Genomic DNA, 14,976 nt, shown 5'->3' on the forward strand with positions numbered 1-14,976 from the left:
ATATTGAAATATACAATATTGATATATAAAGATATATCAATAGATATCAACATTCACTGCAATTAACATTTGACAGTTTCTTCATTTCTCGACCAATCCCGTTGTACTTTAAACCATACTCAGGTACTGCTATTAGAATACGACCCCCCAACACACAAAGCCCTGGTTTCGCTGTAGCCGCATTCCAGGGAGTTTATGAGCACCATAGAGAAAACAAATACGCGTTGTAATGGCGAGCGATATTTCAGTGTGAGATCTAATGGATTTCGCAATTGGGTAAACAGCATTGGCGTTGTAACGCCGTGCGTTGGGAAAACTTGCGATGTTACAGTCTTTGCGATGTGGGAACTGCGTGGTAAAAGCACACGTTGATGTACTATCATACATCCGTCCTGCCAGTCTTCTGTGACGTCTGTGCCTGTGTTTCATCCAGGTTCTGCTCTAGCGCTGTGGACATCAAAGACACCTGAAGTAATCTACATGGAGTGAAGGAGTCACTTCCCTGCATCAGCAAGCACAGGTCTGCTGCTTATAAGGCCCCAAGGACTCTGAAAGGCTCAGCAACACTGGTGGTCGTTCTGCAACTCCCTTGAGGCCTGCACTGTCTTCTCAGCAAATTTGAGGCCAGTATCTCTCGTCAGAACCGCTGGAACAAACCCCTGTGCAAAGCATTGTCTTGCAGTTGTCAAGGCTTGTTGACTATGTCCTCCAGAGATATTTGGGCTACAAGAGGCTCCAGCATCTCTTACAACCAAGATCTTTGTCCTCACCACATCCTCTGCACCATGGGCCTGCTTCCATGGTGAGCTGCTCGAAATCCTCTTGTGACTCCTGTGCCTTCAGCCTGTGGGCCCTCTTGAAGGTCTTCTTTGGCATCAGTGGGCTCCCCGGCTTGCTCGGGCCTGCTCTGACTCTTCTGCCTTTGGTGAGTCCTCTGGACCTTGCTGGTCTCGATACTGCACCTTCTTTGTCACATCTGTTACGCTGCCAAGGCTTGTTGGTGTTCCCGCCGGACATCGACCCTCTGGTCCTCGACTTCCGACATGGGACAGCTCGTGAACAGCTCTTGGTCTTCGACAGCATCGCCTGGTCCTCACAGCTGCAGCGACAAGGTCATCGTCAACTTTCCTGCATTTTCATCGGAGGTCATTGGTCTTTCGTGCCTCCTGGTCACTCCCAAGTGGCATAGGCTCTGTCCCCTCTGCTTGCAGATACTCCTCTTCAAGAATCCATCCTTGGATTCCACTGGACACTTTCGCCTTCACTGAAGTCCCCCATTGTGGTCTACGGCGGTTTCCGACGTCACTTCGCACCTATGCATACGGCTTCCATGGTGTAGGTATCCTGGTTCCTGGGGCATCCACGGGTTGGGTGACTCTCCAACCTTTTATCTACCACTGGGTTTCTTTAGGGTCCACTGGGAAGGGTCCTTTTTATTTAAAACTGTAACCGCGACTTCCCTGATGACTTGCATTGAGTATATGGCTCTGTTTCCACTCTGCACACAGTCTCTGCGGGGTTCCTGTGTACTTACCTTGGGGGATTCCTTGGGTCCCCAGCTCTTCTGAGTCTTCTGTGTCAAGTCTCGACTTCGGTCGCAGTTCACATTCCACTTCTTTAGTTAATGGTTTGGTTTCCCCCTGGAGACCACTGTGTATCTGTGTTAACTTAACTGTTTCCTTTTAAAATATTGTGTGAATTGTATTGATATCTCCAGGTAGGAGATATACCAATGCGTTAGTGAGTATGTATAATAAATATAACTAGTTTTATAACTACGCAGCGTGGTTCTTTTTCATCTAACATACACTTCATTATTAGTTCTGGTAAAACAAGGTGCTTAACACTCCTTCTGGACTAAGCCTGAAGGCTGCTTTCCACAGCTACCACTTAGAGAGCTTTCTATGGTTGTCTAAGACCACTAAAATCACCATAAGGGTTGGCTGGATTAGTGCAGGGTGCTTCACTTAAATAATTGTGCACCATATGCGAAGCCACTCTCCCACACTGTTGGACAGTTTTACTTTGGACCTACAGAAAAGTCAAATAAGGCCAGTGGTATTTGCCTATGTGCCACCATACAGCAGAGATAGTGTACATGCAGTAATAAGTTGAAAGTCAGCTTCCATCCTGGCAGAGGTCCAAAATGTGAGCTTCGTATGGTCATGTTCAACATAAAATATTTATGGTGTATGTGTAAAAAGCTGATTTTCCTACTGATACTTTAACTTTAATTCAACACCACTGCAGGACCATGGTGCATGCTATTAATTGGTTCTTCTTATCGTGAACGCACCATTCAGGGTTACACCTGGTAATTTCCATAGCCCCAAAGGCTTCTATGGCTTCAATTAAGAAATATATCAGCACATATTTCCCACCTCCACCTCTGATTTGTACTTAGGGGCATGAGGGGGTCTTTAGATTCTGACAGGCCTGTTAGAGAATCTCTTGTACCATGATGAACACCGAGCATCAGCATACAAATACAAATACACAGTTTGCTATTTTTTAATGAGCATATATTATTATTTGATATTCTTATGTGTATAATGTGAATAGGAATTATTAGCATAATAATTATTGCCTCTAAGATAACAAATATTATTAGAGTGAAAATAAACACACAAAATATAGTTCACATGGGTTGCTGAACTTAACCAAGTAGACATTTAAGATATCTTGGTGGTTAAACACAGCCTCCTCAGCAGTTTAACAGTGTCTGCAATGAGTTGCTCACTTGTCGGTCCGAGGTAGACTCACACAACACTTCTGATGGTCTAACAGTGCCGCCAATGGTTAGACTCCACATAATACTTCTACTAGCTTATCAGAGCCTAAGGTTGCTTGTGTGTTTCTCCAGGGTAAATTCAGTGTGAAACTCCTGATGACATCAATTGTGTTTTATTCATTTGTGCCGTTCCACCCAATATACAGTCTGAACCTGCATGCACAGTTATCTCTATTTTTATACCTTTCTGCAATACCTATCAATCAGTCGATTTGTATAGCGCAGCTAATCACTCGAGAAGGTATTCAGGCGTTTGCAGGGACCGAGGGGCTCAGTTAAATAGCCAGGTCTTGAGTGCTTTTTGGAATTCCGGTAGAGAAGGGAAGGTCCAGACCTTTAGGGAGAGTCCATTTCATGTTTTCACTGTAAGGTAGAAGAAGGAGCAGTGGCTGCTGGTGTTAACGGGTGAAAGGGGCATTGCCCTACTAGCTTCGGGACCAAGGCATCAGGAGCATGGGAGGTGAAAGAGAGATTGTACTGTACGCCATGCAGTAGTTTCAAATTAAGTGCTCACTGCTGCGTGTGATTACAAATTCAGGTTTTTTGTTGTTGGAAGGGATGAGGTCAGCAACCTCCTACGCATGTGCTAGCCAGGGCGAGGACTATTGCTCACCCTCGAAGCACAAGTGAGAAGAGTGATGTCAGCCTGAAGGGAGTGGCGAGAGAAAGTGGCAAATGGTTTGTTTTAACTGGGGCGCTTATGCTGCAGCCCAGGCGGTTTTAGCAGCGCACTATTGAAATGAATGGCAAGGGGCAGGGCTGGCCTATCTAAAGACAGAGTAGTGCGTGGCAACAATTGGAGCACTCCCTCGCCTTCGTGCTACTTTTAGGCCCCCTTATTGGATAATGGGAGCTGGGGGTGTGGGCTGTGGAAGTGTTTTGCTGCGCAGCTCTGTACTTGGCATAATAGGTATTTACGCAGCAGGTGTGCTGTATTCCATGAGTTTCACTGTTTGCTGCTTGGGACAGACACTCGCATGGTCACCTGCTGCAGTCACTGTAAGAGAGCGCCATGAGGTCAAAATTATGCGGAGTGCAGGTGGCTCAGTCCCAGCATCTCCACCGACTCTCCTTTGATCTTGGCATTGTTGCCCGCAGTCACACCATGTCCCTTAAGAGTTCCACTCGGCCTGCCATGCCTCTGGCTTGGCTATGGTACCGTGGTGACTGTGAGGGAAGGGCATGTTGCTTACACCTGGCTACAGCAACAAATGCCAGTAAGTCTCACTGTCCCAACAGTCTACTTTCTGAAACCCGTGGCTCAAACTCCAGAATGGAGCAAAAGATCTTGCATTGTCGTTGTTGTGATGTACTAATTACCCAATGCACTCTCCCTACAGTGGTTCTCTGCCTTGCTGCTCAGCCTATGATGAGGTCATATAGGATGTTCAGTGGGTTTGGATTGGACGGAGAATCAGTTGGTGTGGAAGGGCTGTGCAGCGAGGAGGCTGCTCCTGGTGGAGCACTTTTATGGATCAGAACATCTTCCTGTAACCTAGAACCTGTCATGTAACCTGAAGAATAAATCAACTACCTTCACTTACAAGACATGCTTGCGCATCTTTCTTTGTCTTAACAGTCGCCTACTCATTAGCATGTTTGTTTGCTGTTTGTTTATTTTGTAATTGTAATGATTGTTTGTAACTGTGATGTTAAAAGCTGAGGCCTCCGTTCACAGTAAACCACTGTAAATGAAACTGGGAACAGACCTGTGAGTGAAAAACCTTTGCTGGGGATAAGATTGTTGTCATCTGATATAAACCCAAAAGTATGCAGTAAGTGTGGCGTAAGTTCTCCAGTCCAGGTTTTCTTTTTCAATTCTGGGACTAATACTCCGATTTTTTTAATGAGATAAACAAGCATACAAGGATAATGAGACCGCGGATCAGGGGCAAGAGTATAGATATTACCAAGGGTGTGGATGGGGGGGACAGATTTTGAAAGTGATTTGGGCAAACAGTAAAAATGCAAAACAATTTAGATGTTTGAGATTCTTTTGAATGAGTACCCATTAGAAATTAGAGGTTTCTAAACGTATAGATTTTCACCTAGAATAATGGCTCGGAGTTCACTGGCTCCTGTAAAACAAAAGTCAGAACCCTGCGTCTGAGCTCGAAGAAGGTCTTGCTGCTGGTCACAGCTATAGTGACAGAGCAGCCAGGGCTCTAGCATGGAACCACAGATGTGATGACAAAGTGGTCTCGGAATGAAGGAACGATTGTTAGTCCCCTGGGAGATGTGTTCATAAAGGAGTCAAGATGAAGGCATAGAGGAAGGTTTTACCTCCAGTTGGAGAAGTATTAATCAAAGTGTTTATGACCTGAGCTCACAGATGTTTTTGCACTAATCATAAATGTAGGGGTAGAGCAGGTTTCGCTCCAGTTGGACAGGTGTTCATACAGTGATGTAGTTTGAGGTGGGAGAGGCTGGTCCCCTCAAGGGAGGTATATTCATATAGCGATCTAGGGATTAGTTCTGCGGTTCTACTGAATAAGCAGATACCTACATCATTATCATATAAAATCTCTTTATTGATATCATAACTACACTTTCACAATTGCCGTATTAACCTTTTTGCCTACACAAATTTGCTTGAAAATGCATCATTTGCCCACTCTTTTTAAAAAGTTTCTCAGGGGGAGAACCCCCCAACTGAACTACCCTTATGACAGTCAGGCTTGCTCGCTAGGCCCACAGCAGGTCACTCATTGATAACGTTTACGCTGCACCACTTTTGAATGTCGCCAGCTGCCACTGTGCCCTCTGCTTGTGCTTCTGTTTATGTGGGGAGTGTGGGTGAGTGAAACGAGGTGTAGCATAGTAAGCTGGCTGGTTGGTGGAAGTTCAGGCGGTAGTTGATGTAGGGCGGTCCTAGGTTTTGTAGGGACTTGCATGCATGGGTCGGCAGCTTGAACTGGCATTTCTTCTGTACTGGAAGCCAGTGGAGTTCCTTGAGGTGAGGGTTATGTGTATCCATCGGAGAAGGTCGAGGACGTGTCTGACTGCGTTAATCTGAATGATCTGCAGTCTCTGGAGGAGGTGTGTAGAGATCCCAGAGTAGAGAGCAGTGCCATAGTCTAGGGCTTGTGTGACGGTGCGTCTAGTGTTCAGGGGGACCCACTTGAAGATCTTTTGTAGCATGCACAGAGGGAAGAAGCAGGCAGAGGAGACTGCGTTGATCTTAGACTTTATGGTCAGCTTGCTTTCAAGGATGATGCAGAGGTCTCTGGTGTTGTCCAATGGGGAGGGTGATGGTCCTATTTCCGCGGCCCACCTATGGTTATGGGCAGTAACAGTGAATTTGCTGTGTGGTTACTATGCCATCAAATTTCATCCAACTCAATTAACATTTGCCAAATCGGGACAATTCCTAAACAACACCCTTTCAACCATGTGCTCTGAAGAGTGTCTAGATAGCCAATGAAAATTGGAGTGATCCGTGACCTCACCAGCAGTATGAAGTGCAATAAAAATATTACAACCAAACCACCTAGAAAAAGTGTTTTAGGCCTTACAGGAGGAATGAAAAGCACTACATAAGTACTCATAACACAGAATTATATCCCTAATAGGTAGTCTTAGAACTCACTATTCACTATAGTGGCAGCAACATGCTATGATTTAGTTTGTTGCTAGCTCATGATTTACCCCCACATGCCTACAGTCTAAAGGGTCTCAATTCAGTGTCCCCACAGACAACATGCCACCCAGCAACTGACTTCTTTCTCCAACTCATCTGCATTCGAGAATGTTAATATACCTATGTTTCCTTAAAGTTCTATGGAATAGGCGGGGGGCCTTCTCAATCCAAGTCCTGTGTTTGAAACACTAAGCGAAAACAGTAAACAATGATCTCCCCACTTAGATAAACGTACTTATCTCAAAATTTGGCAGGGATCCAGGACCCACTTTGGAGAACACTGCAGTAGGCCATAACATGCTTTGCATACTAGAGAACACTTATTTGACAGAAAAGTGATTTTAGACCTGCATGACGTGTGCATTAGTGTGTAGTGTTCCAGTGTGACTGTGAGGGAACTCCAGGACTGTAAGTGGAGTACTTTGTATATTATAAAGAGTAAGCATGATATTTATATAGAGTAGATTGGAAGTGATATCAATGAAATAGATCTCAGTCCTTATTGCAAATTACCTTCTATTTCCGATGAGGTTAGTAATAGCAGTTCTCTTAATTTTCACTCTAGAATTCCCAGGTGAACGTCTGACAAAAAATTAGGTATAACTGGCAAAATCAGGCTCAGAATTACGAAATTCCCTAGTAATTTCCCCTTTCTTAGTGGACCCTCTAACTTCCAGTATCAGTAAATCTAGGAGTGTGGAAAGGAGACCTGTTTAGGAGGCTCGGTATTCAGTGGCAGCTGGCACGGATAGGAGGTGGTAGGGTGGAGGGTGGGAGACAAGGAGGGGGAAGGAAACTTACCTTACCTCCTCGCCGCTTGTTGTCGTCCCTCTGCTCCGCAGGAAACAGGAAGCACACTCAGGCTCCTCTGACCAATCACAATGCTGCAATGCAGTATTGTGATTGGTAAGCACCCAGGCTCCCCTGACCAATCACAATGCTGCAATGAGTGGTTCGGCGCTCAGCCAGGAAATGGGGGCCTGGGCATGTTCACCACACAGGCTGTAATGCATCCTGCATGGACAGCATGCAAAGTGTGCATGACTGTTTGGCCGGCCCGAGAGAAGAGTAGACCCACCCTGCCCCACCCATCAACCCACAGCAGGAACAAATAAAATGATAGGAATAACCAGTTATTATAATTTTATTTTTCCTTTATTTCCACTGCCAAAAGCAGTAGGGCAACGCTCCTTTGCCTTAGCGGAGGAGCTGCCACTGTTGTCATCCAACATCTCCGAGTGCTGCTTTGCATTACCTTGCCTCAGATAGGTATTACATGGGTGGAGCATGAGCATACTTATGCATTCACCCATGTATTTTGATGCAAACCCATATTTTCAAAGACTTGTAAACATGGGTGTGTGTTAAAATGAAGGGCCTGCCTAAGGCTGGCATAACAAGGAGAAATATCTTTATTTCCCCTCGTTACTTACTCTTTGCCTATGTGTTACTTTCTACAGCACACACACAAAGAATAATATCCCTGAAATGATAGTTGTTGTGCAGGAAAGGTATTAGCTCCTGCACAAAAAGTATCCTGACCACAAAAAAGACACTCCTTGCACTTTTGTGCAAGGATTCCTACATTGGTGCTAAGCAGCCCAAAGTCCACCAGTTCAAGGAGAGAGACAATGCTTAATTTGTAAAAGAGTGACTGTTGGTGCCCAAATCTCTGCTCAAAAGCCGGTGGCCAGTGCACGTAAATGAAGACATGCCAAATACCAAAGCTACTAGTCCTAAATTCATCTCATGTCTCTTTAAATAACTACCACACACTCCCTGCTCCTTTATCTTACTCTTGCAGGTGTCTGCCTTTTCGCTTTGTGATGGTTTTTCCATCTTTCTCTTCCTCTGCTTTTCTGCTTTGTGTGTTTTTCCATCTCTGAGTCTCGGTAAATGTCAGATGAGGAAAAATAAGTATCAGTCCCCAAAAATGGGTGCTGGTGGCTCCGCATCGGCAACCACAGATGCAAATTAAGAACTGGAGAGAGCAGAACTGTCCCATATCTTTGTAACTGTGGCAGAGTTCTGCTCCCTCTCTTTCACACAACACAGCATGGCACCTTCCCATGCTGTGCTCCAATGTGTGTTATCTTAGTAAATTAGGCCCTGACTTCATAACACAGGTAAAATTATATTCATGGAAAGCATACATCATCATTTTGAGGGTCATTTAGAGTTTGGCATATTTGGGGCATCTACCAAATATAGGCTGAAATTCCGGTTTAGAGTGCAAACGTATGTCTGTATATGTGTGTATATATATATATATATATATATATATATATATATATATATATTCATCGCAATAGCCCTCGAGCTTCGCCAGGTCACTCGCGCTCTCACCCACCATCCGGTTTGTCGCCTTGCTGATGCACGCAGGCTGCCTGTCACTTGGTTTGTTTGCTTGATGTCCGACGCGTTTCAAGGCTGTCCGCCCCTTAATCATGGACCGTGCATAGAAGGAAGCAATCACTCACCATTCGTCACTTTCCAACCTTTTATTGAAAGAAAGACCGCCCCCAGTGGGCGTGGAAGTTCTTTAGACAGCCAGCTGAATGCTGGGAATTAGAGTCCGATACGAATGAGGTGAGTCTAATAAAACCTTGAGTAGGCTTGCTTGCCTTGTTGGTTGCAGTGTTTAAAATCCTTTAGTAGGTGTGTCAAGTCTAGTCTGCGTGCAGCAAGGCGACAAACCGGATGGTGGGTGAGAGCGCGAGTGACCTGGCGAAGCTCGACGGCTATTGCGATGAATCTAAAAGTACACGGCTACCCTTGGCCGTGGCCCAGGAGCACCATTTTCGTCTTCTCTGGAAGCTGAGTTGAAGACTGAAAAGGCTTTGGGAGGAAACCTTTCCTATCCTTGAAAGCACGCTCCCACAGGCGAGAACGCACGCAGACTAGACTTGACACACCTACTAAAGGATTTTAAACACTGCAACCAACAAGGCAAGCAAGTCTACTCAAGGTTTTATTAGACTCACCTCATTCGTATCGGACTCTAATTCCCAGCATTCAGCTGGCTGTCTAAAGAACTTCCACGCCCACTGGGGGCGGTCTTTCTTTCAATAAAAGGTTGGAAAGTGAAGAATGGTGAGTGATTGCTTCCTTCTATGCACGGTCCATGATTAAGGGGCGGACAGCCTTGAAACGCGTCGTACATCAAGCAAACAAACCAAGTGACAGGCAGCCTGCGTGCATCAGCAAGGCGACAAACCGGATGGTGGGTGAGAGCGCGAGTGACCTGGCGAAGCTCGAGGGCTATTGCGATGAATATATATATATATATATATATATATATTCACTTAAAAAACCTTAGGTTTCACACATGTTATAGTTAGGTGGATATTTCACTCATAAAAAACCAATGAAATTCCCCCGTTATAGTTAGTTCAGATAACTATAACTCGCGCGCCCGCAATGCACTGCTGATGACGTCACATATTACATCACTCATGACATGGTCAGTGGCATCATTCATGACATCACTGATGACATCATCCTTGTGATAGAGTGGCGGTCGCACGAGTTATAGTTATCTGAACTAACTATAACGGGGGAATTTCATTGGTTTTTTATGAGTGAAATATCCACCTAACTATAACATGTGTGAAACCTATGGTTTTTTAAGTGAATTTGCAAGGTTCTTTAAATGCTAATTCCTAACTATAACGTGTATGAAACTTATGTTTTTTTCAGTGAATTTGTACGGTTATTTAAATGCTAAGTTATGTATGTATTATTATTTTTTATATATATTTATTTTACAATAAACTACGTATTCAATTATTATTATTATTATTTATTATTATTATTTTTTTGGGTTTTACACCGTGCGCGCACGGTGCGCGCACCACCGCGATTTTTTAAAAAAAAAATTATTTATTTTTTTCTGCCTTCGGGGTCCTTCAGGGACCCCCTGACAAAGGCTAGGGGGTCAGGAACTCTCTACCCTGCCCCCTTTTCACATTCGCCACCTTCCTTTTTCACTCTCGCACTGAAAACAAACAAAATGGCGACCGACACTTCCTGATTTCGACCGATTCGAACGTTGACTAACATGTAACCACCAATCAGAATTACGCTCGCGCACGTTAGGGTGCTCGCACGGTGCTCGCACGGTGCGCGCACGGTACGCACTTATAGATATTTATATGCTTTTAAATGCTATTTTCTCAGGAACTACTGAACAGATTGACACCAGACCTGCAAAAGGCACTTCCCTGACCTGAGGACTACCTCTCTGCCAAATTTCAAGTAATTCTGTTCAGCCGTTCGGGCTGTACCTTCGACTAAAGGCCCTATGGGAAAATGCATGGGGAAAACGCGTTTTGGGTCCCCCCTTTTTTCTCGGCCCCCACTTGACGAATCGCCCCGAGACTTTCAGGGTAGGAGCTGAGCGGAGCGCCCCATTAGTTTTTAAAATTTCGCCAGGATTCGTCAACCGGCGCCAAAGTTATTCAAAATAGAATTTTCAGATTTCCTATGGAAACACGGTCTATAACTATAACTATCTACTGGCGACCGCCAGTAGATAATATATATATATATATATATATATATATATATACATATATATATATATATATATATATATATATATATATATATATATATATATTCTAAATAGAGTGGAATGGACATAAAAAAGATGTCTTACATCTGCTAAACTTTGAATGTCTCCCTTGATCATCTGATGAGCAGCCAAAAAATTAATTTTTTTAACTGCAGAGAATATGTTATTCATACATTACTAGCTTACACAAGAAAATGTAATATAAAAGGAGTTCACTGATTGAAGCCTCAAATATTGACCACACAAACATTCCACAATAAAAATTTAAAAAGTTGATCTCTCCTTGGCTCTTACGACATATGGTATGTCCGTGTTCCACCCATTACTTTATTAACTCTGGATGTGGATCCTCATACGTGGGGGTAATCATAATTCTAAGGCCTCTTGGAATTCATCCTACCTCCACATTTTTTTTAAGTGAGGCACTTTCCCTCCATTTGGAGAGTTCTTTTTTACAGACCTTTTCCACTGCGTATAACTTTTTAAGCAAAGTCCGCTCCGAGTTTGTGGCATTGTTAATGTCCTCAAGGACACAACTTTCTCCTGGTTTATTAACTTCAACAAATAATTCTGTTGCTACCTGTTTCCACCCACCCATTACATTTCATCAGCCATTATAATAGCATTCCAACTCTAGCTCGGTTACACAAATTCTACTGTCTTATTATTAATGTTATGTTACAATGCAAATAAATTTCAGTCCGGCTCCCACACACTCGTATTGCACTATTCACCCAGGGGAGCTTGCCACATCGCAGCACAATCTCCGATACCCTGCTCATGAACCTCAACCACTGATAAGTCAACTCCTTGTTTGCTTCATGTCATGGGGTGCTCACAGGACAAGAAATAACCTGACATTTACAGTCCCTTACTTGACTAACTACCTATTTCAGTTTATGGGATCCCTTTGCAATGAATCAGAACACTCTTAGACAATCTACATAATATTGAAAGTTGAAATCAGAGTAAATTGTACAACTCCTCATCGACATTGAAACCTATGGGTTCTTTTATGTCCAACTCTAATATCATTTTTTACTCTAATCTCCCTAACTCATGTTCTCTGTCTCCCCCTCTCAAATGTTTCAGAATGTGTGAGCAGTTCCACTATATTTTGGTTGTGTTTTATCACTCACATATACAGATCTGAAATGTGTGGCTACTGGATAGGACAGGTCATTGTTTTGGATAGCTCTCAAAAGTTGTTAAATTGTATTTTGTAAAGGTAATGTTGTGATATCTACATATTTCTTAGGGCAAGGGCATGTTAAAACATATCTTACACAATCACTTTTACATGTTAGTTTACCATGTGCTCAAATTTTAACATTGCCAAATGTATAAAAACTTTACATATTTTCACAACTTATACATGCCTTACATTTATTGCATTTAAGAAACGATCACCCGATGACAGTCCAGGAAAAACAAACAGCTACAAAACAAACAAACAACTCTCATCCCCCAAGGCCGGCTCCTGCTATGTCCCAAGGTGCCCACCCCTGGGACATAGCAGGAGCCGGCCTTGGGGGTTGAGAGTTACCAGGGACAATAATGCCTCTAGGAGGTGGTGGTCACCAGGGCTTCTGTGAAGCCCAAGAGGGAGGTCCACGTGGCCCCCCTCCTTTTTTAATAATAAAGCCCAGGGGAGGTGGTGGTCCCTGGAGCTTCTAAGAAGCTCAGAAGGGGTGTCAATGCAACTCCCCTGCATCATTTAAATTAAAGACACAGGGAGCTAGTGGTCTTTGGGACTCAAAGAGCCTCAGGAGGGGGACGCTATGCACCCCTCTCCTTTTTTTAAATAAAATGCCCTCATGCTCCCAGGGGGTTCTTGATAAACAAGCTCAGAAGAATGCGCTTGGTTTTATTTTCAATTCACAGCGATATTTGTGAACATTTTGCAAACATTTCTGTGAATTTAAAAAAATGCTTTTTTGACCTGCTCGGGTCCCTCTAGGACCTAAAGATCAAGGCTTGGGGGTCAGGATATTCCTATCTTGCCCTTTTTTCAGAAAAAATGGCTGCCAACATTTCCTGGTTGCAGTGCTAGCAGCCAATCAGTACTCTACAGCTCCCTGCATGAGCTCAACATTATTTGCAAAGTCGTCGTGTCCACAGATGTACAAATTTTGATTTCCTTTAATTCTCTACAACTACTGAATGGATTTCTACCAAATAATAGAAAGTGTGATCTGTGGAACAATCTCTACGTTTCTGCCAAATTTGGTGTAATTCCATCCAGCGGTTCGGGCTGTAGTCATGTTCAAAGCCCTTTTCGGGAATTAACATGGGAAAATGCACTTTTTTACCCCCCTTTTTCTTAGCCCCGCTTGTCAGATTGTCCCAAAACTTTCCATGCACAACAAGACCCAGCTTGACACTTCTTTCCACCTAACTTGACACTTCTTTTGGAAAAATTCGGGAAGGTGCGTCAAACGCCGCCAAAGATCTAGGCAAGTTTAAAAAATGCTTTTCCTATGGAAAGACGCCTGTAGGTAATATATACACACAGCCAAGCCAACACATGTTTTGCGAGTGTCTTGCTTCATCAGGGCTTCTAATATTGAAATTCAAGAAAGAACTTCCAGTGTTCGATTCTCCCTGTTATCTTGCCCAAATCATTTAAAGTGACATTTATCATCTTATCTCGGCTGTTGCTATGTTCTATTTCCTTGGATGTCAGATGCAAATAATCAGTTACCTTATATAGTCATACAGAGACACTAATCACCACAATTTATAGGATTGTTTAATTTAAATGCTTTTTTACAGTTAGTGCAGGGATAGAAATCAACTACAGTTCAATTTTCCAGTAGTATAATAAGGCAAGAGTGATTGAAGGCTGGTACACAAATCACTCATTTTCAGAGCGAGGGAGATTTTGGAGTTAAGGGTACCCATCACTAAGTGCTGTAACCTGGGAACAGCTCAAGGGATGCAGGGACTTGTATACATTTGTGACACAGTACAAATATGGTCTGAGGCTGAAGTGGTAAATTACATTCAGCACAGCAGTGAAGGAAGATTACAGCACAAGTGGTGCAGATCAGATGGGGTATGGACACCTATGATGCAGTGGTACAATTCAACAGCAGTTCTTCGGATGCATAGGGATGGATCACCCAGCAGCACTAGTGGACAACATGTCAGGTGTGCATGGCCTGTAAAAGGACGATGACTCATAAGGTGCTAGATCATCAATCACTCATCGGTCCCAGGGAGCAACAGCTCTAACATGTCAGGGCAACAGCTTATGAGGGTGCAGCGACACTGACAAAATTATTAATTGAGACAACATCAAACAGTTCTGGGGGTGCAGGAGAGTTCCGAATGCCATTTAAATAAAGTTATGTGCTAAAATAATTGGATATTGATGGTATTTTATAGATGGCAAAAGCTAACAGAGAGAGCATCCTCGAGTGGTGGTTACACAAAGAAGGGGCATATTATACATTGTGCCTTGGGGATGCAAGGGCCTTGAGTGCTGCATTTTTCTTCCCTGGGACACAATGCTAATACAGAAGGGGCGGCAGATGCTTGTGCAGCCCCTTGCATATTACTAATACTAATATTAATACTTATAATGCAGGTACACATGTAGCACCAGCGCTACCTTAGGAGCTCCTTTGCATGGAGTCATGGCCCCATACAAATGAGGGAATTACTTTGCCTCTGCAGCTGCACAGTATTATGGACACGGGCGCAGAGGCAAACATGCCCTGATGAGGTGCACTGAAAGTGCGACACAAAAATGTGGCAGACTATCAGTGCACCTCCTAAAGGAATCCCTCGATGCTGTGGAACCCCCAGACATCCCCTGCAGGTGAGTGCAGTCACTCACTGTACCCGCCTACAAGGGGATCTCTCTCCCCTCTTCAAAGTGCATGAAACAGAGAGAGGATTTGAAGCTTCCGCTCCGTATTTTGCTTGAATTCACTGCCCCGATGTCAGTGTGACTTCGCGGCT

This window comes from Triturus cristatus, chromosome 2_1 (genome assembly GCF_964204655.1).
Source record: "Triturus cristatus chromosome 2_1, aTriCri1.1, whole genome shotgun sequence".
NCBI lineage: Eukaryota > Metazoa > Chordata > Amphibia > Caudata > Salamandridae > Triturus > Triturus cristatus.